The sequence below is a fragment of the Pleuronectes platessa genome, chromosome 8 (assembly GCF_947347685.1).
Source record: "Pleuronectes platessa chromosome 8, fPlePla1.1, whole genome shotgun sequence".
Classification (NCBI taxonomy): domain Eukaryota; kingdom Metazoa; phylum Chordata; class Actinopteri; order Pleuronectiformes; family Pleuronectidae; genus Pleuronectes; species Pleuronectes platessa.
Genome location: NC_070633.1, coordinates 3,484,299 through 3,502,355, shown reverse-complemented (window position 1 = coordinate 3,502,355; position 18,057 = coordinate 3,484,299). Strand labels below are relative to the sequence as shown.

The window sequence follows — 18,057 nt, the reverse complement described above, 5'->3', positions numbered from 1 at the left end:
ACTTCTACACCGTTACTTATGAAAGGACCCTTCGATAGCTGAGTTGGTAGAGTGGAGGACTGTAGGCTACATATGTTGATATCCTTAGGTCGCTGTTTCAACTCCGGCTCGAAAGAGGAGTCTTTTACAGGTGGAAATTTGCAACCGATCATCAACAGTACACACCACTTGTAGGGACACCTCAACAACAAAAAAGTATGCGGGGCAGTCAATGTCCTGAATGTTTGGCATACTGCTGCTAAGAAAGCTCAACATTTTCTGAACAGGATAAGGAGGAGTCTTTTACAGGTGGAAATTTGCAACCGATCATCAACAGTACACACCACTTGTAGGGACACCTCAACAACAAAAAAGTATGCGGGGCAGTCAATGTCCTGAATGTTTGGCATACTGCTGCTAAGAAAGCTCAACATTTTCTGAACAGGATATGGACATTTTCCCAAAAACTTCTACACCGTTACTTATGAAAGGACCCTTCGATAGCTCAGTTGGTAGAGTGGAGGACTGTAGGCTACATATGTTGATATCCTTAGGTCGCTGTTTCAACTCCGGCTCGAAAGAGGAGTCTTTTACAGGTGGAAATTTGCAACCGATCATCAACAGTACACACCACTTGTAGGGACACCTCAACAACAAAAAAGTATGCGGGGCAGTCAATGTCCTGAATGTTTGGCATACTGCTGCTAAGAAAGCTCAACATTTTCTGAACAGGATAAGGAGGAGTCTTTTACAGGTGGAAATTTGCAACCGATCATCAACAGTACACACCACTTGTGAGGAGATCTCAACGACCAAAAAGTAGGCGGGGCAGTCAATGTCCTGAATGTTTGCCATTCTGCTGCTAAGAAAGCTCAACATTTTCTGAACAGGATATGGACATTTTCCCAAAAACTTCTACACCGTTACTTATGAAAGGACCCTACACTGAATTCTACACTGTTAATCATGACATGACCCTTCGATAGCTCAGTTGGTAGAGCGGAGGACTGTAGGCTACATATGTTGATATCCTTAGGTCGCTGGTTCAACTCCGGCTCGAAAGAGGAGTCTTTTACAGGTGGAAATTTGCAACCGATCATCAACAGTACACACCACTTGTAGGGACACCTCAACGACCAAAAAGTAGGCGGGGCAGTCAATGTCCTGAATGTTTGCCATTCTGCTGCTAAGAAAGCTCAACATTTTCTGAACAGGATATGGACATTTTCCCAAAAACTTCTACACCGTTACTTATGAAAGGACCCTTCGATAGCTCAGTTGGTAGAGTGGAGGACTGTAGGCTACATATGTTGATATCCTTAGGTCGCTGTTTCAACTCCGGCTCGAAAGAGGAGTCTTTTACAGGTGGAAATTTGCAACCGATCATCAACAGTACACACCACTTGTAGGGACACCTCAACAACAAAAAAGTATGCGGGGCAGTCAATGTCCTGAATGTTTGGCATACTGCTGCTAAGAAAGCTCAACATTTTCTGAACAGGATAAGGAGGAGTCTTTTACAGGTGGAAATTTGCAACCGATCATCAACAGTACACACCACTTGTAGGGACACCTCAACAACAAAAAAGTATGCGGGGCAGTCAATGTCCTGAATGTTTGGCATACTGCTGCTAAGAAAGCTCAACATTTTCTGAACAGGATATGGACATTTTCCCAAAAACTTCTACACCGTTACTTATGAAAGGACCCTTCGATAGCTCAGTTGGTAGAGCGGAGGACTGTAGGCTACATATGTTGATATCCTTAGGTAGCTGTTTCAACTCCGGCTCGAAAGAGGAGTCTTTTACAGGTGGAAATTTGCAACCGATCATCAACAGTACACACCACTTGTGAGGAGATCTCAACGACCAAAAAGTAGGCGGGGCAGTCAATGTCCTGAATGTTTGCCATTCTGCTGCTAAGAAAGCTCAACATTTTCTGAACAGGATATGGACATTTTCCCAAAAACTTCTACACCGTTACTTATGAAAGGACCCTACACTGAATTCTACACTGTTAATCATGACAGGACCCTTCGATAGCTCAGTTGGTAGAGCGGAGGACTGTAGGCTACATATGTTGATATCCTTAGGTCGCTGGTTCAACTCCGGCTCGAAGGAGGAGTCTTTAAAGGTGGAAATTTTCATCTGATCGGTTGCAAATTTCCACCTGTACACACCACTTGTCAGGAGATCTCAACAACAAAAAAGTATGCGGGGCAGTCAATGTCCTGAATGTTTGGCATACTGCTGCTAAGAAAGCTCAACATTTTCTGAACAGGATAAGGAGGAGTCTTTTACAGGTGGAAATTTGCAACCGATCATCAACAGTACACACCACTTGTAGGGACACCTCAACGACCAAAAAGTAGGCGGGGCAGTCAATGTCCTGAATGTTTGCCATTCTGCTGCTAAGAAAGCTCAACATTTTCTGAACAGGATATGGACATTTTCCCAAAAACTTCTACACCGTTACTTATGAAAGGACCCTTCGATAGCTGAGTTGGTAGAGTGGAGGACTGTAGGCTACATATGTTGATATCCTTAGGTCGCTGTTTCAAGTCCGGCTCGAAAGAGGAGTCTTTTACAGGTGGAAATTTGCAACCGATCATCAACAGTACACACCACTTGTAGGGACACCTCAACAACAAAAAAGTATGCGGGGCAGTCAATGTCCTGAATGTTTGGCATACTGCTGCTAAGAAAGCTCAACATTTTCTGAACTGGATAAGGAGGAGTCTTTTACAGGTGGAAATTTGCAACCGATCATCAACAGTACACACCACTTGTAGGGACACCTCAACAACAAAAAAGTATGCGGGGCAGTCAATGTCCTGAATGTTTGGCATACTGCTGCTAAGAAAGCTCAACATTTTCTGAACAGGATATGGACATTTTCCCAAAAAATTCTACACTGTTAATCATTACAGGACCCTTCGATAGCTCAGTTGGTAGAGCGGAGGACTGTAGGCTACATATGTTGATATCCTTAGGTCGCTGGTTCAACTCCGGCTCGAAGGAGGAGTCTTTTACAGGTGGAAATTTGCAACCGATCATCAACAGTACACACCACTTGTGAGGAGATCTCAACGACCAAAAAGTAGGCGGGGCAGTCAATGTCCTGAATGTTTGGCATACTGCTGCTAAGAAAGCTCAACATTTTCTGAACAGGATAAGGAGGAGTCTTTTACAGGTGGAAATTTGCAACCGATCATCAACAGTACACACCACTTGTGAGGAGATCTCAACGACCAAAAAGTAGGCGTGGCAGTCAATGTCCTGAATGTTTGCCATTCTGCTGCTAAGGAAGCTCAACATTTTCTGAACAGGATATGGACATTTTCCCAAAAACTTCTACACCGTTACTTATGAAAGGACCCTTCGATAGCTCAGTTGGTAGAGCGGAGGACTGTAGGTTACATATGTTGATATCCTTTGGTCTCTGTTTCAACTCCGGCTCGAAGGAGGAGTCTTTTACAGGTGGAAATTTGCAACCGATCATCAACAGTTCACACCTCTTATCAGGAGACCTCAACAACAAAAAAGTAGGCGGGCAGTCAATGTCCTGAATGTTTGCCATTCTGCTGCTAAGAAAGCTTGACATTTTCTGAACAGGATATGGACATTTTCCAAAAAAATTCTACACTGTTAATCATGAAAAGACCCTTCGATAGCTCAGTTGGTAGAGCGGAGGACTGTAGGCTACATATGTTGATATCCTTAGGTCGCTGGTTCAACTCCGGCTCGAAGGAGGAGTCTTTTACAGGTGGAAATTTGCAACCGATCATCAACAGTACACACCACTTGTAGGGACACCTAAACAACAAAAAAGTATGCGGGGCAGTCAATGTCCTGAATGTTTGGCATACTGCTGCTAAGAAAGCTCAACATTTTCTGAACAGGATAAGGAGGAGTCTTTTACAGGTGGAAATTTGCAACCGATCATCAACAGTACACACCACTTGTAGGGACACCTCAACAACAAAAAAGTATGCGGGGCAGTCAATGTCCTGAATGTTTGGCATACTGCTGCTAAGAAAGCTCAACATTTTCTGAACAGGATATGGAGATTTTCCCAAAAAATTCTACACTGTTAATCATGACAGGACCCTTAGATAGCTCAGTTGGTAGAGCGGAGGACTGTAGGCTACATATGTTGATATACTTAGGTCGCTGGTTCAACTCCGGCTCGAAGGAGGAGTCTTTTACAGGTGGAAATTTGCAACCGATCATCAACAGTTCACACCACTTATCAGGAGACCTCAACAACAAAAAAGTAGGCGGGCAGTCAATGTCCTGAATGTTTGCCATTCTGCTGCTAAGAAAGCTTGACATTTTCTGAACAGGATAAGGAGGAGTCTTTTCCAGGTGGAAATTTGCAACCGATCATCAACCATACACACCCCTTGTAGGGACACCTCAACAACAAAAAAGTATGCGGGGCAGTCAATGTCCTGAATGTTTGGCATACTGCTGCTAAGAAAGCTCAACATTTTCTGAACAGGATATGGACATTTTCCCAAAAACTTCTACACCGTTACTTATGAAAGGACCCTTCGATAGCTCAGTTGGTAGAGCGGAGGACTGTAGGCTACATATGTTGATATCCTTAGGTAGCTGTTTCAACTCCGGCTCGAAAGAGGAGTCTTTTACAGGTGGAAATTTGCAACCGATCATCAACCGTACACACCACTTGCAGGGACACCTAAACAACAAAAAAGTATGCGGGGCAGTCAATGTCCTGAATGTTTGGCATACTGCTGCTAAGAAAGCTCAACATTTTCTGAACAGGATAAGGAGGAGTCTTTTACAGGTGGAAATTTGCAACCGATCATCAACAGTACACACCACTTGTAGGGACACCTCAACAACAAAAAAGTATGCGGGGCAGTCAATGTCCTGAATGTTTGGCATACTGCTGCTAAGAAAGCTCAACATTTTCTGAACAGGATATGGACATTTTCCCAAAAACTTCTACACCGTTACTTATGAAAGGACCCTACACTGAATTCTACACTGTTAATCATGACAGGACCCTTCGATAGCTCAGTTGGTAGAGCGGAGGACTGTAGGCTACATATGTTGATATCCTTAGGTCGCTGTTTCAACTCCGGCTCGAAAGAGGAGTCTTTTACAGGTGGAAATTTGCAACCGATCATCAACAGTACACACCACTTGTAGGGACACCTCAACGACCAAAAAGTAGGCGGGGCAGTCAATGTCCTGAATGTTTGCCATTCTGCTGCTAAGAAAGCTCAACATTTTCTGAACAGGATATGGACATTTTCCCAAAAACTTCTACACCGTTACTTATGAAAGGACCCTTCGATAGCTGAGTTGGTAGAGTGGAGGACTGTAGGCTACATATGTTGATATCCTTAGGTCGCTGTTTCAACTCCGGCTCGAAAGAGGAGTCTTTTACAGGTGGAAATTTGCAACCGATCATCAACAGTACACACCACTTGTAGGGACACCTCAACAACAAAAAAGTATGCGGGGCAGTCAATGTCCTGAATGTTTGGCATACTGCTGCTAAGAAAGCTCAACATTTTCTGAACAGGATAAGGAGGAGTCTTTTACAGGTGGAAATTTGCAACCGATCATCAACAGTACACACCACTTGTAGGGACACCTCAACAACAAAAAAGTATGCGGGGCAGTCAATGTCCTGAATGTTTGGCATACTGCTGCTAAGAAAGCTCAACATTTTCTGAACAGGATATGGACATTTTCCCAAAAACTTCTACACCGTTACTTATGAAAGGACCCTTCGATAGCTCAGTTGGTAGAGCGGAGGACTGTAGGCTACATATGTTGATATCCTTAGGTAGCTGTTTCAACTCCGGCTCGAAAGAGGAGTCTTTTACAGGTGGAAATTTGCAACCGATCATCAACAGTACACACCACTTGTGAGGAGATCTCAACGACCAAAAAGTAGGCGGGGCAGTCAATGTCCTGAATGTTTGCCATTCTGCTGCTAAGAAAGCTCAACATTTTCTGAACAGGATATGGACATTTTCCCAAAAACTTCTACACATTTACTTATGAAAGGACCCTACACTGAATTCTACACTGTTAATCATGACAGGACCCTTCGATAGCTCAGTTGGTAGAGCGGAGGACTGTAGGCTACATATGTTGATATCCTTAGGTCGCTGGTTCAACTCCGGCTCGAAGGAGGAGTCTTTAAAGGTGGAAATTTTCATCTGATCGGTTGCAAATTTCCACCTGTACACACCACTTGTCAGGAGATCTCAACAACAAAAAAGTATGCGGGGCAGTCAATGTCCTGAATGTTTGGCATACTGCTGCTAAGAAAGCTCAACATTTTCTGAACAGGATAAGGAGGAGTCTTTTACAGGTGGAAATTTGCAACCGATCATCAACAGTACACACCACTTGTAGGGACACCTCAACAACAAAAAAGTATGCGGGGCAGTCAATGTCCTGAATGTTTGGCATACTGCTGCTAAGAAAGCTCAACATTTTCTGAACAGGATATGGACATTTTCCCAAAAAATTCTACACTGTTAATCATGAGAGGACCCTTCGATAGCTCAGTTGGTAGGGCGGAGGACTGTAGGTTACATATGTTGATATCCTTAGGTCGCTGGTTCAACTCCGGCTCGAAGGAGGAGTGTTTTACAGGTGGAAATTTGCAACCGATCATCAACAGTACACACCACTTGTGAGGAGATCTCAACGACCAAAAAGTAGGCGGGACAGTCAATGTCCTGAATGTTTGCCATTCTGCTGCTAAGAAAGCTCAACATTTTCTGAACAGGATATGGACATTTTCCCAAAAACTTCTACACCGTTACTTATGAAAGGACCCTACACTGAATTCTACACTGTTAATCATGACAGGACCCTTCGATAGCTCAGTTGGTAGAGCGGAGGACTGTAGGCTACATATGTTGATATCCTTAGGTCGCTGTTTCAACTCCGGCTCGAAAGAGGAGTCTTTTACAGGTGGAAATTTGCAACCGATCATCAACAGTACACACCACTTGTAGGGACACCTCAACGACCAAAAAGTAGGCGGGGCAGTCAATGTCCTGAATGTTTGCCATTCTGCTGCTAAGAAAGCTCAACATTTTCTGAACAGGATATGGACATTTTCCCAAAAACTTCTACACCGTTACTTATGAAAGGACCCTACACTGAATTCTACACTGTTAATCATGACAGGACCCTTCGATAGCTCAGTTGGTAGAGCGGAGGACTGTAGGCTACAAATGTTGATATCCTTAGGTCGCTGGTTCAACTCCGGCTCAAAGGAGGAGTCTTTTACAGGTGGAAATTTGCAACCGATCATCAACAGTTCACACCTCTTATCAGGAGACCTCAACAACAAAAAAGTAGGCGGGCAGTCAATGTCCTGAATGTTTGCCATTCTGCTGCTAAGAAAGCTTGACATTTTCTGATCAGGATATGGACATTTTCCAAAAAAATTCTACACTGTTAATCATGAAAAGACCCTTCGATAGCTCAGTTGGTAGAGCGGAGGACTGTAGGCTACATATGTTGATATCCTTAGGTCGCTGGTTCAACTCCGGCTCGAAGGAGGAGTCTTTAAAGGTGGAAATTTTCATCTGATCGGTTGCAAATTTCCACCTGTACACACCACTTGTCAGGAGATCTCAACAACAAAAAAGTATGCGGGGCAGTCAATGTCCTGAATGTTTGGCATACTGCTGCTAAGAAAGCTCAACATTTTCTGAACAGGATAAGGAGGAGTCTTTTACAGGTGGAAATTTGCAACCGATCATCAACAGTACACACCACTTGTAGGGACACCTCAACAACAAAAAAGTATGCGGGGCAGTCAATGTCCTGAATGTTTGGCATACTGCTGCTAAGAAAGGTCAACATTTTCTGAACAGGATATGGACATTTTCCCAAAAAATTCTACACTGTTAATCATGAGAGGACCCTTCGATAGCTCAGTTGGTAGAGCGGAGGACTGTAGGTTACATATGTTGATATCCTTAGGTCGCTGGTTCAACTCCGGCTCGAAGGAGGAGTGTTTTACAGGTGGAAATTTGCAACCGATCATCAACAGTACACACCACTTGTGAGGAGATCTCAACGACCAAAAAGTAGGCGGGGCAGTCAATGTCCTGAATGTTTGCCATTCTGCTGCTAAGAAAGCTCAACATTTTCTGAACAGGATATGGACATTTTCCCAAAAACTTCTACACCGTTACTTATGAAAGGACCCTACACTGAATTCTACACTGTTAATCATGACAGGACCCTTCGATAGCTCAGTTGGTAGAGCGGAGGACTGTAAGCTACATATGTTGATATCCTTAGGTCGCTGTTTCAACTCCGGCTCGAAGGAGGAGTGTTTTACAGGTGGAAATTTGCAACCGATCATCAACAGTACACACCACTTGTGAGGAGATCTCAACGACCAAAAAGTAGGCGGGGCAGTCAATGTCCTGAATGTTTGCCATTCTGCTGCTAAGAAAGGTCAACATTTTCTGAACAGGATATGGACATTTTCCCAAAAAATTCTACACTGTTAATCATGAGAGGACCCTTAGATAGCTCAGTTGGTAGAGCGGAGGACTGTAGGCTACATATGTTGATATACTTAGGTCGCTGGTTCAACTCCGGCTCGAAGGAGGAGTCTTTTACAGGTGGAAATTTGCAACCGATCATCAACAGTTCACACCACTTATCAGGAGACCTCAACAACAAAAAAGTAGGCGGGCAGTCAATGTCCTGAATGTTTGCCATTCTGCTGCTAAGAAAGCTTGACATTTTCTGAACAGGATAAGGAGGAGTCTTTTCCAGGTGGAAATTTGCAACCGATCATCAACCATACACACCCCTTGTAGGGACACCTCAACAACAAAAAAGTATGCGGGGCAGTCAATGTCCTGAATGTTTGGCATACTGCTGCTAAGAAAGCTCAACATTTTCTGAACAGGATATGGACATTTTCCCAAAAACTTCTACACCGTTACTTATGAAAGGACCCTTCGATAGCTCAGTTGGTAGAGCGGAGGACTGTAGGCTACATATGTTGATATCCTTAGGTAGCTGTTTCAACTCCGGCTCGAAAGAGGAGTCTTTTACAGGTGGAAATTTGCAACCGATCATCAACCGTACACACCACTTGCAGGGACACCTAAACAACAAAAAAGTATGCGGGGCAGTCAATGTCCTGAATGTTTGGCATACTGCTGCTAAGAAAGCTCAACATTTTCTGAACAGGATAAGGAGGAGTCTTTTACAGGTGGAAATTTGCAACCGATCATCAACAGTACACACCACTTGTAGGGACACCTCAACAACAAAAAAGTATGCGGGGCAGTCAATGTCCTGAATGTTTGGCATACTGCTGCTAAGAAAGCTCAACATTTTCTGAACAGGATATGGACATTTTCCCAAAAAATTCTACACTGTTAATCATGAAAGGACCCTTCGATAGCTCAGTTGGTAGAGCGGAGGACTGTAGGTTACATATGTTGATATCCTTAGGTCGCTGGTTCAACTCCGGCTCGAAGGAGGAGTCTTTTACAGGTGGAAATTTGCAACCGATCATCAACAGTACACACCACTTGTGAGGAGATCTCAACGACCAAAAAGTAGGCGTGGCAGTCAATGTCCTGAATGTTTGCCATTCTGCTGCTAAGGAAGCTCAACATTTTCTGAACAGGATATGGACATTTTCCCAAAAACTTCTACACCGTTACTTATGAAAGGACCCTACACTGAATTCTACACTGTTAATCATGACAGGACCCTTCGATAGCTCAGTTGGTAGAGCGGAGGACTGTAGGCTACATATGTTGATATCCTTAGGTCGCTGTTTCAACTCCGGCTCGAAAGAGGAGTCTTTTACAGGTGGAAATTTGCAACCGATCATCAACAGTACACACCACTTGTAGGGACACCTCAACGACCAAAAAGTAGGCGGGGCAGTCAATGTCCTGAATGTTTGCCATTCTGCTGCTAAGAAAGCTCAACATTTTCTGAACAGGATATGGACATTTTCCCAAAAACTTCTACACCGTTACTTATGAAAGGACCCTTCGATAGCTGAGTTGGTAGAGTGGAGGACTGTAGGCTACATATGTTGATATCCTTAGGTCGCTGTTTCAAGTCCGGCTCGAAAGAGGAGTCTTTTACAGGTGGAAATTTGCAACCGATCATCAACAGTACACACCACATGTAGGGACACCTCAACAACAAAAAAGTATGCGGGGCAGTCAATGTCCTGAATGTTTGGCATACTGCTGCTAAGAAAGCTCAACATTTTCTGAACTGGATAAGGAGGAGTCTTTTACAGGTGGAAATTTGCAACCGATCATCAACAGTACACACCACTTGTAGGGACACCTCAACAACAAAAAAGTATGCGGGGCAGTCAATGTCCTGAATGTTTGGCATACTGCTGCTAAGAAAGCTCAACATTTTCTGAACAGGATATGGACATTTTCCCAAAAAATTCTACACTGTTAATCATTACAGGACCCTTCGATAGCTCAGTTGGTAGAGCGGAGGACTGTAGGCTACATATGTTGATATCCTTAGGTCGCTGGTTCAACTCCGGCTCGAAGGAGGAGTCTTTTACAGGTGGAAATTTGCAACCGATCATCAACAGTACACACCACTTGTGAGGAGATCTCAACGACCAAAAAGTAGGCGGGGCAGTCAATGTCCTGAATGTTTGGCATACTGCTGCTAAGAAAGCTCAACATTTTCTGAACAGGATAAGGAGGAGTCTTTTACAGGTGGAAATTTGCAACCGATCATCAACAGTACACACCACTTGTGAGGAGATCTCAACGACCAAAAAGTAGGCGTGGCAGTCAATGTCCTGAATGTTTGCCATTCTGCTGCTAAGGAAGCTCAACATTTTCTGAACAGGATATGGACATTTTCCCAAAAACTTCTACACCGTTACTTATGAAAGGACCCTTCGATAGCTCAGTTGGTAGAGCGGAGGACTGTAGGTTACATATGTTGATATCCTTTGGTCTCTGTTTCAACTCCGGCTCGAAGGAGGAGTCTTTTACAGGTGGAAATTTGCAACCGATCATCAACAGTTCACACCTCTTATCAGGAGACCTCAACAACAAAAAAGTAGGCGGGCAGTCAATGTCCTGAATGTTTGCCATTCTGCTGCTAAGAAAGCTTGACATTTTCTGAACAGGATATGGACATTTTCCAAAAAAATTCTACACTGTTAATCATGAAAAGACCCTTCGATAGCTCAGTTGGTAGAGCGGAGGACTGTAGGCTACATATGTTGATATCCTTAGGTCGCTGGTTCAACTCCGACTCGAAGGAGGAGTCTTTTACAGGTGGAAATTTGCAACCGATCATCAACAGTACACACCACTTGTAGGGACACCTAAACAACAAAAAAGTATGCGGGGCAGTCAATGTCCTGAATGTTTGGCATACTGCTGCTAAGAAAGCTCAACATTTTCTGAACAGGATAAGGAGGAGTCTTTTACAGGTGGAAATTTGCAACCGATCATCAACAGTACACACCACTTGTAGGGACACCTCAACAACAAAAAAGTATGCGGGGCAGTCAATGTCCTGAATGTTTGGCATACTGCTGCTAAGAAAGCTCAACATTTTCTGAACAGGATATGGAGATTTTCCCAAAAAATTCTACACTGTTAATCATGACAGGACCCTTAGATAGCTCAGTTGGTAGAGCGGAGGACTGTAGGCTACATATGTTGATATACTTAGGTCGCTGGTTCAACTCCGGCTCGAAGGAGGAGTCTTTTACAGGTGGAAATTTGCAACCGATCATCAACAGTTCACACCACTTATCAGGAGACCTCAACAACAAAAAAGTAGGCGGGCAGTCAATGTCCTGAATGTTTGCCATTCTGCTGCTAAGAAAGCTTGACATTTTCTGAACAGGATAAGGAGGAGTCTTTTCCAGGTGGAAATTTGCAACCGATCATCAACCATACACACCCCTTGTAGGGACACCTCAACAACAAAAAAGTATGCGGGGCAGTCAATGTCCTGAATGTTTGGCATACTGCTGCTAAGAAAGCTCAACATTTTCTGAACAGGATATGGACATTTTCCCAAAAACTTCTACACCGTTACTTATGAAAGGACCCTTCGATAGCTCAGTTGGTAGAGCGGAGGACTGTAGGCTACATATGTTGATATCCTTAGGTAGCTGTTTCAACTCCGGCTCGAAAGAGGAGTCTTTTACAGGTGGAAATTTGCAACCGATCATCAACCGTACACACCACTTGCAGGGACACCTAAACAACAAAAAAGTATGCGGGGCAGTCAATGTCCTGAATGTTTGGCATACTGCTGCTAAGAAAGCTCAACATTTTCTGAACAGGATAAGGAGGAGTCTTTTACAGGTGGAAATTTGCAACCGATCATCAACAGTACACACCACTTGTAGGGACACCTCAACAACAAAAAAGTATGCGGGGCAGTCAATGTCCTGAATGTTTGGCATACTGCTGCTAAGAAAGCTCAACATTTTCTGAACAGGATATGGACATTTTCCCAAAAACTTCTACACCGTTACTTATGAAAGGACCCTACACTGAATTCTACACTGTTAATCATGACAGGACCCTTCGATAGCTCAGTTGGTAGAGCGGAGGACTGTAGGCTACATATGTTGATATCCTTAGGTCGCTGTTTCAACTCCGGCTCGAAAGAGGAGTCTTTTACAGGTGGAAATTTGCAACCGATCATCAACAGTACACACCACTTGTAGGGACACCTCAACGACCAAAAAGTAGGCGGGGCAGTCAATGTCCTGAATGTTTGCCATTCTGCTGCTAAGAAAGCTCAACATTTTCTGAACAGGATATGGACATTTTCCCAAAAACTTCTACACCGTTACTTATGAAAGGACCCTTCGATAGCTGAGTTGGTAGAGTGGAGGACTGTAGGCTACATATGTTGATATCCTTAGGTCGCTGTTTCAACTCCGGCTCGAAAGAGGAGTCTTTTACAGGTGGAAATTTGCAACCGATCATCAACAGTACACACCACTTGTAGGGACACCTCAACAACAAAAAAGTATGCGGGGCAGTCAATGTCCTGAATGTTTGGCATACTGCTGCTAAGAAAGCTCAACATTTTCTGAACTGGATAAGGAGGAGTCTTTTACAGGTGGAAATTTGCAACCGATCATCAACAGTACACACCACTTGTAGGGACACCTCAACAACAAAAAAGTATGCGGGCAGTCGTAGGCGGGCAGTCAATATCCTGAATGTTTGCCATTCTGCTGCTAAGAAAGCTTGACATTTTCTGAACAGGATAAGGAGGAGTCTTTTACAGGTGGAAATTTGCAACCGATCATCAACAGTACACACCACTTGTGAGGAGATCTCAACGACCACAAAGTAGGCGGGGCAGTCAATGTCCTGAATGTTTGGCATACTGCTGATAAGAAAGCTCAACATTTTCTGAACAGGATATGGACATTTTTAAGAACAATTCTACACTGTTAATTATGAAAGGACCCTTCGATAGCTCAGTTGGTAGAGCGGAGGACTGTAGGTTACATATGTTGATATCCTTAGGTCGCTGTTTCAGCTCGAAGGAGCAGTCTTTTACAGGTGGAAATTTGCAACCGATCATCAACAGTTCACACCTCTTATCAGGAGACCTCAACAACAAAAAAGTAGGCGGGCAGTCAATGTCCTGAATGTTTGCCATTCTGCTGCTAAGAAAGCTTGACATTTTCTGAACAGGATATGGACATTTTCACAAAAAATTCTACACTGATAATCATGAAAAGACCCTTCGATAGCTCAGTTGGTAGAGCGGAGGACTGTAGGCTACATATGTTGATATCCTTAGGTCGCTGGTTCAACTCCGGCTCGAAGGAGGAGTCTTTAAAGGTGGAAATTTTCATCTGATCGGTTGCAAATTTCCACCTGTACACACCACTTGTCAGGAGATCTCAACAACAAAAAAGTATGCGGGGCAGTCAATGTCCTGAATGTTTGGCATACTGCTGCTAAGAAAGCTCAACATTTTCTGAACAGGATAAGGAGGAGTCTTTTACAGGTGGAAATTTGCAACCGATCATCAACAGTACACACCACTTGTAGGGACACCTCAACAACAAAAAAGTATGCGGGGCAGTCAATGTCCTGAATGTTTGGCATACTGCTGCTAAGAAAGCTCAACATTTTCTGAAAAGGATATGGACATTTTCCCAAAAAATTCTACACTGTTAATCATGAGAGGACCCTTCGATAGCTCAGTTGGTAGAGCGGAGGACTGTAGGTTACATATGTTGATATCCTTAGGTCGCTGGTTCAACTCCGGCTCGAAGGAGGAGTGTTTTACAGGTGGAAATTTGCAACCGATCATCAACAGTACACACCACTTGTGAGGAGATCTCAACGACCAAAAAGTAGGCGGGGCAGTCAATGTCCTGAATGTTTGGCATACTGCTGCTAAGAAAGCTCAACATTTTCTGAACAGGATAAGGAGGAGTCTTTTACAGGTGGAAAATTGCAACCGATCATCAACAGTACACACCACTTGTGAGGAGATCTCAACGACCACAAAGTAGGCGGGGCAGTCAATGTCCTGAATGTTTGGCATACTGCTGATAAGAAAGCTCAACATTTTCTGAACAGGATATGGACATTTTTAAGAACAATTCTACACTGTTAATTATGAAAGGACCCTTCGATAGCTCAGTTGGTAGAGCGGAGGACTGTAGGCTACATATGTTGATATCCTTAGGTCGCTGTTTCAACTCCGGCTCGAAAGAGGAGTCTTTTACAGGTGGAAATTTGCAACCGATCATCAACAGTACACACCACTTGTAGGGACACCTCAACAACAAAAAAGTATGCGGGGCAGTCAATGTCCTGAATGTTTGGCATACTGCTGCTAAGAAAGCTCAACATTTTCTGAACAGGATATGGACATTTTCCCAAAAACTTCTACACCGTTACTTATGAAAGGACCCTACACTGAATTCTACACTGTTAATCATGACAGGACCCTTCGATAGCTCAGTTGGTAGAGCGGAGGACTGTAGGCTACATATGTTGATATCCTTAGGTCGCTGTTTCAACTCCGGCTCGAAAGAGGAGTCTTTTACAGGTGGAAATTTGCAACCGATCATCAACAGTACACACCACTTGTAGGGACACCTCAACGACCAAAAAGTAGGCGGGGCAGTCAATGTCCTGAATGTTTGCCATTCTGCTGCTAAGAAAGCTCAACATTTTCTGAACAGGATATGGACATTTTCCCAAAAACTTCTACACCGTTACTTATGAAAGGACCCTTCGATAGCTGAGTTGGTAGAGTGGAGGACTGTAGGCTACATATGTTGATATCCTTAGGTCGCTGTTTCAACTCCGGCTCGAAAGAGGAGTCTTTTACAGGTGGAAATTTGCAACCGATCATCAACAGTACACACCACTTGTAGGGACACCTCAACAACAAAAAAGTATGCGGGGCAGTCAATGTCCTGAATGTTTGGCATACTGCTGCTAAGAAAGCTCAACATTTTCTGAACTGGATAAGGAGGAGTCTTTTACAGGTGGAAATTTGCAACCGATCATCAACAGTACACACCACTTGTAGGGACACCTCAACAACAAAAAAGTATGCGGGCAGTCGTAGGCGGGCAGTCAATATCCTGAATGTTTGCCATTCTGCTGCTAAGAAAGCTTGACATTTTCTGAACAGGATAAGGAGGAGTCTTTTACAGGTGGAAATTTGCAACCGATCATCAACAGTACACACCACTTGTGAGGAGATCTCAACGACCACAAAGTAGGCGGGGCAGTCAATGTCCTGAATGTTTGGCATACTGCTGATAAGAAAGCTCAACATTTTCTGAACAGGATATGGACATTTTTAAGAACAATTCTACACTGTTAATTATGAAAGGACCCTTCGATAGCTCAGTTGGTAGAGCGGAGGACTGTAGGTTACATATGTTGATATCCTTAGGTCGCTGTTTCAACTCCAGCTCGAAGGAGGAGTCTTTTACAGGTGGAAATTTGCAACCGATCATCAACAGTTCACACCTCTTATCAGGAGACCTCAACAACAAAAAAGTAGGCGGGCAGTCAATGTCCTGAATGTTTGGCATACTGCTGCTAAGAAAGCTCAACATTTTCTGAACAGGATAAGGAGGAGTCTTTTACAGGTGGAAATTTGCAACCGATCATCAACAGTACACACCACTTGTAGGGACACCTCAACAACAAAAAAGTATGCGGGGCAGTCAATGTCCTGAATGTTTGGCATACTGCTGCTAAGAAAGCTCAACATTTTCTGAACAGGATATGGACATTTTCCCAAAAAATTCTACACTGTTAATCATGAAAGGACCCTTCGATAGCTCAGTTGGTAAAGCGGAGGACTGTAGGTTACATATGTTGATATCCTTAGGTCGCTGGTTCAACTCCGGCTCGAAGGAGGAGTCTTTTACAGGTGGAAATTTGCAACCGATCATCAACAGTACACACCACTTGTGAGGAGATCTCAACGACCAAAAAGTAGGCGTGGCAGTCAATGTCCTGAATGTTTGCCATTCTGCTGCTAAGGAAGCTCAACATTTTCTGAACAGGATATGGACATTTTCCCAAAAACTTCTACACCGTTACTTATGAAAGGACCCTACACTGAATTCTACACTGTTAATCATGACAGGACCCTTCGATAGCTCAGTTGGTAGAGCGGAGGACTGTAGGCTACATATGTTGATATCCTTAGGTCGCTGTTTCAACTCCGGCTCGAAAGAGGAGTCTTTTACAGGTGGAAATTTGCAACCGATCATCAACAGTACACACCACTTGTAGGGACACCTCAACGACCAAAAAGTAGGCGGGGCAGTCAATGTCCTGAATGTTTGCCATTCTGCTGCTAAGAAAGCTCAACATTTTCTGAACAGGATATGGACATTTTCCCAAAAACTTCTACACCGTTACTTATGAAAGGACCCTTCGATAGCTGAGTTGGTAGAGTGGAGGACTGTAGGCTACATATGTTGATATCCTTAGGTCGCTGTTTCAAGTCCGGCTCGAAAGAGGAGTCTTTTACAGGTGGAAATTTGCAACCGATCATCAACAGTACACACCACTTGTAGGGACACCTCAACAACAAAAAAGTATGCGGGGCAGTCAATGTCCTGAATGTTTGGCATACTGCTGCTAAGAAAGCTCAACATTTTCTGAACTGGATAAGGAGGAGTCTTTTACAGGTGGAAATTTGCAACCGATCATCAACAGTACACACCACTTGTAGGGACACCTCAACAACAAAAAAGTATGCGGGGCAGTCAATGTCCTGAATGTTTGGCATACTGCTGCTAAGAAAGCTCAACATTTTCTGAACAGGATATGGACATTTTCCCAAAAAATTCTACACTGTTAATCATTACAGGACCCTTCGATAGCTCAGTTGGTAGAGCGGAGGACTGTAGGCTACATATGTTGATATCCTTAGGTCGCTGGTTCAACTCCGGCTCGAAGGAGGAGTCTTTTACAGGTGGAAATTTGCAACCGATCATCAACAGTACACACCAATTGTGAGGAGATCTCAACGACCAAAAAGTAGGCGGGGCAGTCAATGTCCTGAATGTTTGGCATACTGCTGCTAAGAAAGCTCAACATTTTCTGAACAGGATAAGGAGGAGTCTTTTACAGGTGGAAATTTGCAACCGATCATCAACAGTACACACCACTTGTGAGGAGATCTCAACGACCAAAAAGTAGGCGTGGCAGTCAATGTCCTGAATGTTTGCCATTCTGCTGCTAAGGAAGCTCAACATTTTCTGAACAGGATATGGACATTTTCCCAAAAACTTCTACACCGTTACTTATGAAAGGACCCTTCGATAGCTCAGTTGGTAGAGCGGAGGACTGTAGGTTACATATGTTGATATCCTTTGGTCTCTGTTTCAACTCCGGCTCGAAGGAGGAGTCTTTTACAGGTGGAAATTTGCAACCGATCATCAACAGTTCACACCTCTTATCAGGAGACCTCAACAACAAAAAAGTAGGCGGGCAGTCAATGTCCTGAATGTTTGCCATTCTGCTGCTAAGAAAGCTTGACATTTTCT

At 43.7% G+C, this 18,057-nt stretch overlaps 27 non-coding genes across 27 annotated transcripts; all 27 read left to right on the top strand.

Annotated features, from left to right (window-relative positions):
• Positions 1 to 473: 473 nt before the first annotated feature.
• trnay-gua (transfer RNA tyrosine (anticodon GUA)) lies at positions 474 to 561 on the top strand. The gene is given in 2 exon segments: positions 474 to 510; positions 526 to 561. It is a non-coding gene; the product is annotated as a tRNA-Tyr (tRNA).
• Positions 562 to 955: 394 nt separating this feature from the next.
• Positions 956 to 1,043, top strand: trnay-gua (transfer RNA tyrosine (anticodon GUA)). Its single transcript is given in 2 exon segments — positions 956 to 992; positions 1,008 to 1,043. It is a non-coding gene; the product is annotated as a tRNA-Tyr (tRNA).
• Positions 1,044 to 1,242: 199 nt separating this feature from the next.
• Positions 1,243 to 1,330, top strand: trnay-gua (transfer RNA tyrosine (anticodon GUA)). The gene is given in 2 exon segments: positions 1,243 to 1,279; positions 1,295 to 1,330. It is a non-coding gene; the product is annotated as a tRNA-Tyr (tRNA).
• A 681-nt stretch (positions 1,331 to 2,011) lies between these two features.
• Positions 2,012 to 2,099, top strand: trnay-gua (transfer RNA tyrosine (anticodon GUA)). The gene is given in 2 exon segments: positions 2,012 to 2,048; positions 2,064 to 2,099. It is a non-coding gene; the product is annotated as a tRNA-Tyr (tRNA).
• An 812-nt stretch (positions 2,100 to 2,911) lies between these two features.
• trnay-gua (transfer RNA tyrosine (anticodon GUA)) lies at positions 2,912 to 2,999 on the top strand. The gene is given in 2 exon segments: positions 2,912 to 2,948; positions 2,964 to 2,999. It is a non-coding gene; the product is annotated as a tRNA-Tyr (tRNA).
• A 643-nt stretch (positions 3,000 to 3,642) lies between these two features.
• On the top strand, positions 3,643 to 3,730 carry trnay-gua (transfer RNA tyrosine (anticodon GUA)). The gene is given in 2 exon segments: positions 3,643 to 3,679; positions 3,695 to 3,730. It is a non-coding gene; the product is annotated as a tRNA-Tyr (tRNA).
• A 1,283-nt stretch (positions 3,731 to 5,013) lies between these two features.
• On the top strand, positions 5,014 to 5,101 carry trnay-gua (transfer RNA tyrosine (anticodon GUA)). Its single transcript is given in 2 exon segments — positions 5,014 to 5,050; positions 5,066 to 5,101. It is a non-coding gene; the product is annotated as a tRNA-Tyr (tRNA).
• Positions 5,102 to 6,069: 968 nt separating this feature from the next.
• trnay-gua (transfer RNA tyrosine (anticodon GUA)) lies at positions 6,070 to 6,157 on the top strand. Its single transcript is given in 2 exon segments — positions 6,070 to 6,106; positions 6,122 to 6,157. It is a non-coding gene; the product is annotated as a tRNA-Tyr (tRNA).
• Positions 6,158 to 6,524: 367 nt separating this feature from the next.
• trnay-gua (transfer RNA tyrosine (anticodon GUA)) lies at positions 6,525 to 6,612 on the top strand. Its single transcript is given in 2 exon segments — positions 6,525 to 6,561; positions 6,577 to 6,612. It is a non-coding gene; the product is annotated as a tRNA-Tyr (tRNA).
• Positions 6,613 to 6,848: 236 nt separating this feature from the next.
• Positions 6,849 to 6,936, top strand: trnay-gua (transfer RNA tyrosine (anticodon GUA)). Its single transcript is given in 2 exon segments — positions 6,849 to 6,885; positions 6,901 to 6,936. It is a non-coding gene; the product is annotated as a tRNA-Tyr (tRNA).
• Positions 6,937 to 7,172: 236 nt separating this feature from the next.
• trnay-gua (transfer RNA tyrosine (anticodon GUA)) lies at positions 7,173 to 7,260 on the top strand. The gene is given in 2 exon segments: positions 7,173 to 7,209; positions 7,225 to 7,260. It is a non-coding gene; the product is annotated as a tRNA-Tyr (tRNA).
• A 198-nt stretch (positions 7,261 to 7,458) lies between these two features.
• On the top strand, positions 7,459 to 7,546 carry trnay-gua (transfer RNA tyrosine (anticodon GUA)). Its single transcript is given in 2 exon segments — positions 7,459 to 7,495; positions 7,511 to 7,546. It is a non-coding gene; the product is annotated as a tRNA-Tyr (tRNA).
• Positions 7,547 to 7,913: 367 nt separating this feature from the next.
• trnay-gua (transfer RNA tyrosine (anticodon GUA)) lies at positions 7,914 to 8,001 on the top strand. Its single transcript is given in 2 exon segments — positions 7,914 to 7,950; positions 7,966 to 8,001. It is a non-coding gene; the product is annotated as a tRNA-Tyr (tRNA).
• A 236-nt stretch (positions 8,002 to 8,237) lies between these two features.
• Positions 8,238 to 8,325, top strand: trnay-gua (transfer RNA tyrosine (anticodon GUA)). Its single transcript is given in 2 exon segments — positions 8,238 to 8,274; positions 8,290 to 8,325. It is a non-coding gene; the product is annotated as a tRNA-Tyr (tRNA).
• A 1,088-nt stretch (positions 8,326 to 9,413) lies between these two features.
• Positions 9,414 to 9,501, top strand: trnay-gua (transfer RNA tyrosine (anticodon GUA)). Its single transcript is given in 2 exon segments — positions 9,414 to 9,450; positions 9,466 to 9,501. It is a non-coding gene; the product is annotated as a tRNA-Tyr (tRNA).
• Positions 9,502 to 9,737: 236 nt separating this feature from the next.
• On the top strand, positions 9,738 to 9,825 carry trnay-gua (transfer RNA tyrosine (anticodon GUA)). Its single transcript is given in 2 exon segments — positions 9,738 to 9,774; positions 9,790 to 9,825. It is a non-coding gene; the product is annotated as a tRNA-Tyr (tRNA).
• Positions 9,826 to 10,469: 644 nt separating this feature from the next.
• Positions 10,470 to 10,557, top strand: trnay-gua (transfer RNA tyrosine (anticodon GUA)). Its single transcript is given in 2 exon segments — positions 10,470 to 10,506; positions 10,522 to 10,557. It is a non-coding gene; the product is annotated as a tRNA-Tyr (tRNA).
• A 643-nt stretch (positions 10,558 to 11,200) lies between these two features.
• On the top strand, positions 11,201 to 11,288 carry trnay-gua (transfer RNA tyrosine (anticodon GUA)). The gene is given in 2 exon segments: positions 11,201 to 11,237; positions 11,253 to 11,288. It is a non-coding gene; the product is annotated as a tRNA-Tyr (tRNA).
• Positions 11,289 to 12,571: 1,283 nt separating this feature from the next.
• Positions 12,572 to 12,659, top strand: trnay-gua (transfer RNA tyrosine (anticodon GUA)). Its single transcript is given in 2 exon segments — positions 12,572 to 12,608; positions 12,624 to 12,659. It is a non-coding gene; the product is annotated as a tRNA-Tyr (tRNA).
• A 1,095-nt stretch (positions 12,660 to 13,754) lies between these two features.
• Positions 13,755 to 13,842, top strand: trnay-gua (transfer RNA tyrosine (anticodon GUA)). The gene is given in 2 exon segments: positions 13,755 to 13,791; positions 13,807 to 13,842. It is a non-coding gene; the product is annotated as a tRNA-Tyr (tRNA).
• A 367-nt stretch (positions 13,843 to 14,209) lies between these two features.
• On the top strand, positions 14,210 to 14,297 carry trnay-gua (transfer RNA tyrosine (anticodon GUA)). The gene is given in 2 exon segments: positions 14,210 to 14,246; positions 14,262 to 14,297. It is a non-coding gene; the product is annotated as a tRNA-Tyr (tRNA).
• A 357-nt stretch (positions 14,298 to 14,654) lies between these two features.
• Positions 14,655 to 14,742, top strand: trnay-gua (transfer RNA tyrosine (anticodon GUA)). The gene is given in 2 exon segments: positions 14,655 to 14,691; positions 14,707 to 14,742. It is a non-coding gene; the product is annotated as a tRNA-Tyr (tRNA).
• Positions 14,743 to 14,978: 236 nt separating this feature from the next.
• On the top strand, positions 14,979 to 15,066 carry trnay-gua (transfer RNA tyrosine (anticodon GUA)). Its single transcript is given in 2 exon segments — positions 14,979 to 15,015; positions 15,031 to 15,066. It is a non-coding gene; the product is annotated as a tRNA-Tyr (tRNA).
• Positions 15,067 to 15,881: 815 nt separating this feature from the next.
• Positions 15,882 to 15,969, top strand: trnay-gua (transfer RNA tyrosine (anticodon GUA)). Its single transcript is given in 2 exon segments — positions 15,882 to 15,918; positions 15,934 to 15,969. It is a non-coding gene; the product is annotated as a tRNA-Tyr (tRNA).
• A 356-nt stretch (positions 15,970 to 16,325) lies between these two features.
• trnay-gua (transfer RNA tyrosine (anticodon GUA)) lies at positions 16,326 to 16,413 on the top strand. The gene is given in 2 exon segments: positions 16,326 to 16,362; positions 16,378 to 16,413. It is a non-coding gene; the product is annotated as a tRNA-Tyr (tRNA).
• Positions 16,414 to 16,649: 236 nt separating this feature from the next.
• On the top strand, positions 16,650 to 16,737 carry trnay-gua (transfer RNA tyrosine (anticodon GUA)). The gene is given in 2 exon segments: positions 16,650 to 16,686; positions 16,702 to 16,737. It is a non-coding gene; the product is annotated as a tRNA-Tyr (tRNA).
• Positions 16,738 to 17,381: 644 nt separating this feature from the next.
• trnay-gua (transfer RNA tyrosine (anticodon GUA)) lies at positions 17,382 to 17,469 on the top strand. The gene is given in 2 exon segments: positions 17,382 to 17,418; positions 17,434 to 17,469. It is a non-coding gene; the product is annotated as a tRNA-Tyr (tRNA).
• Positions 17,470 to 18,057: the final 588 nt, after the last annotated feature.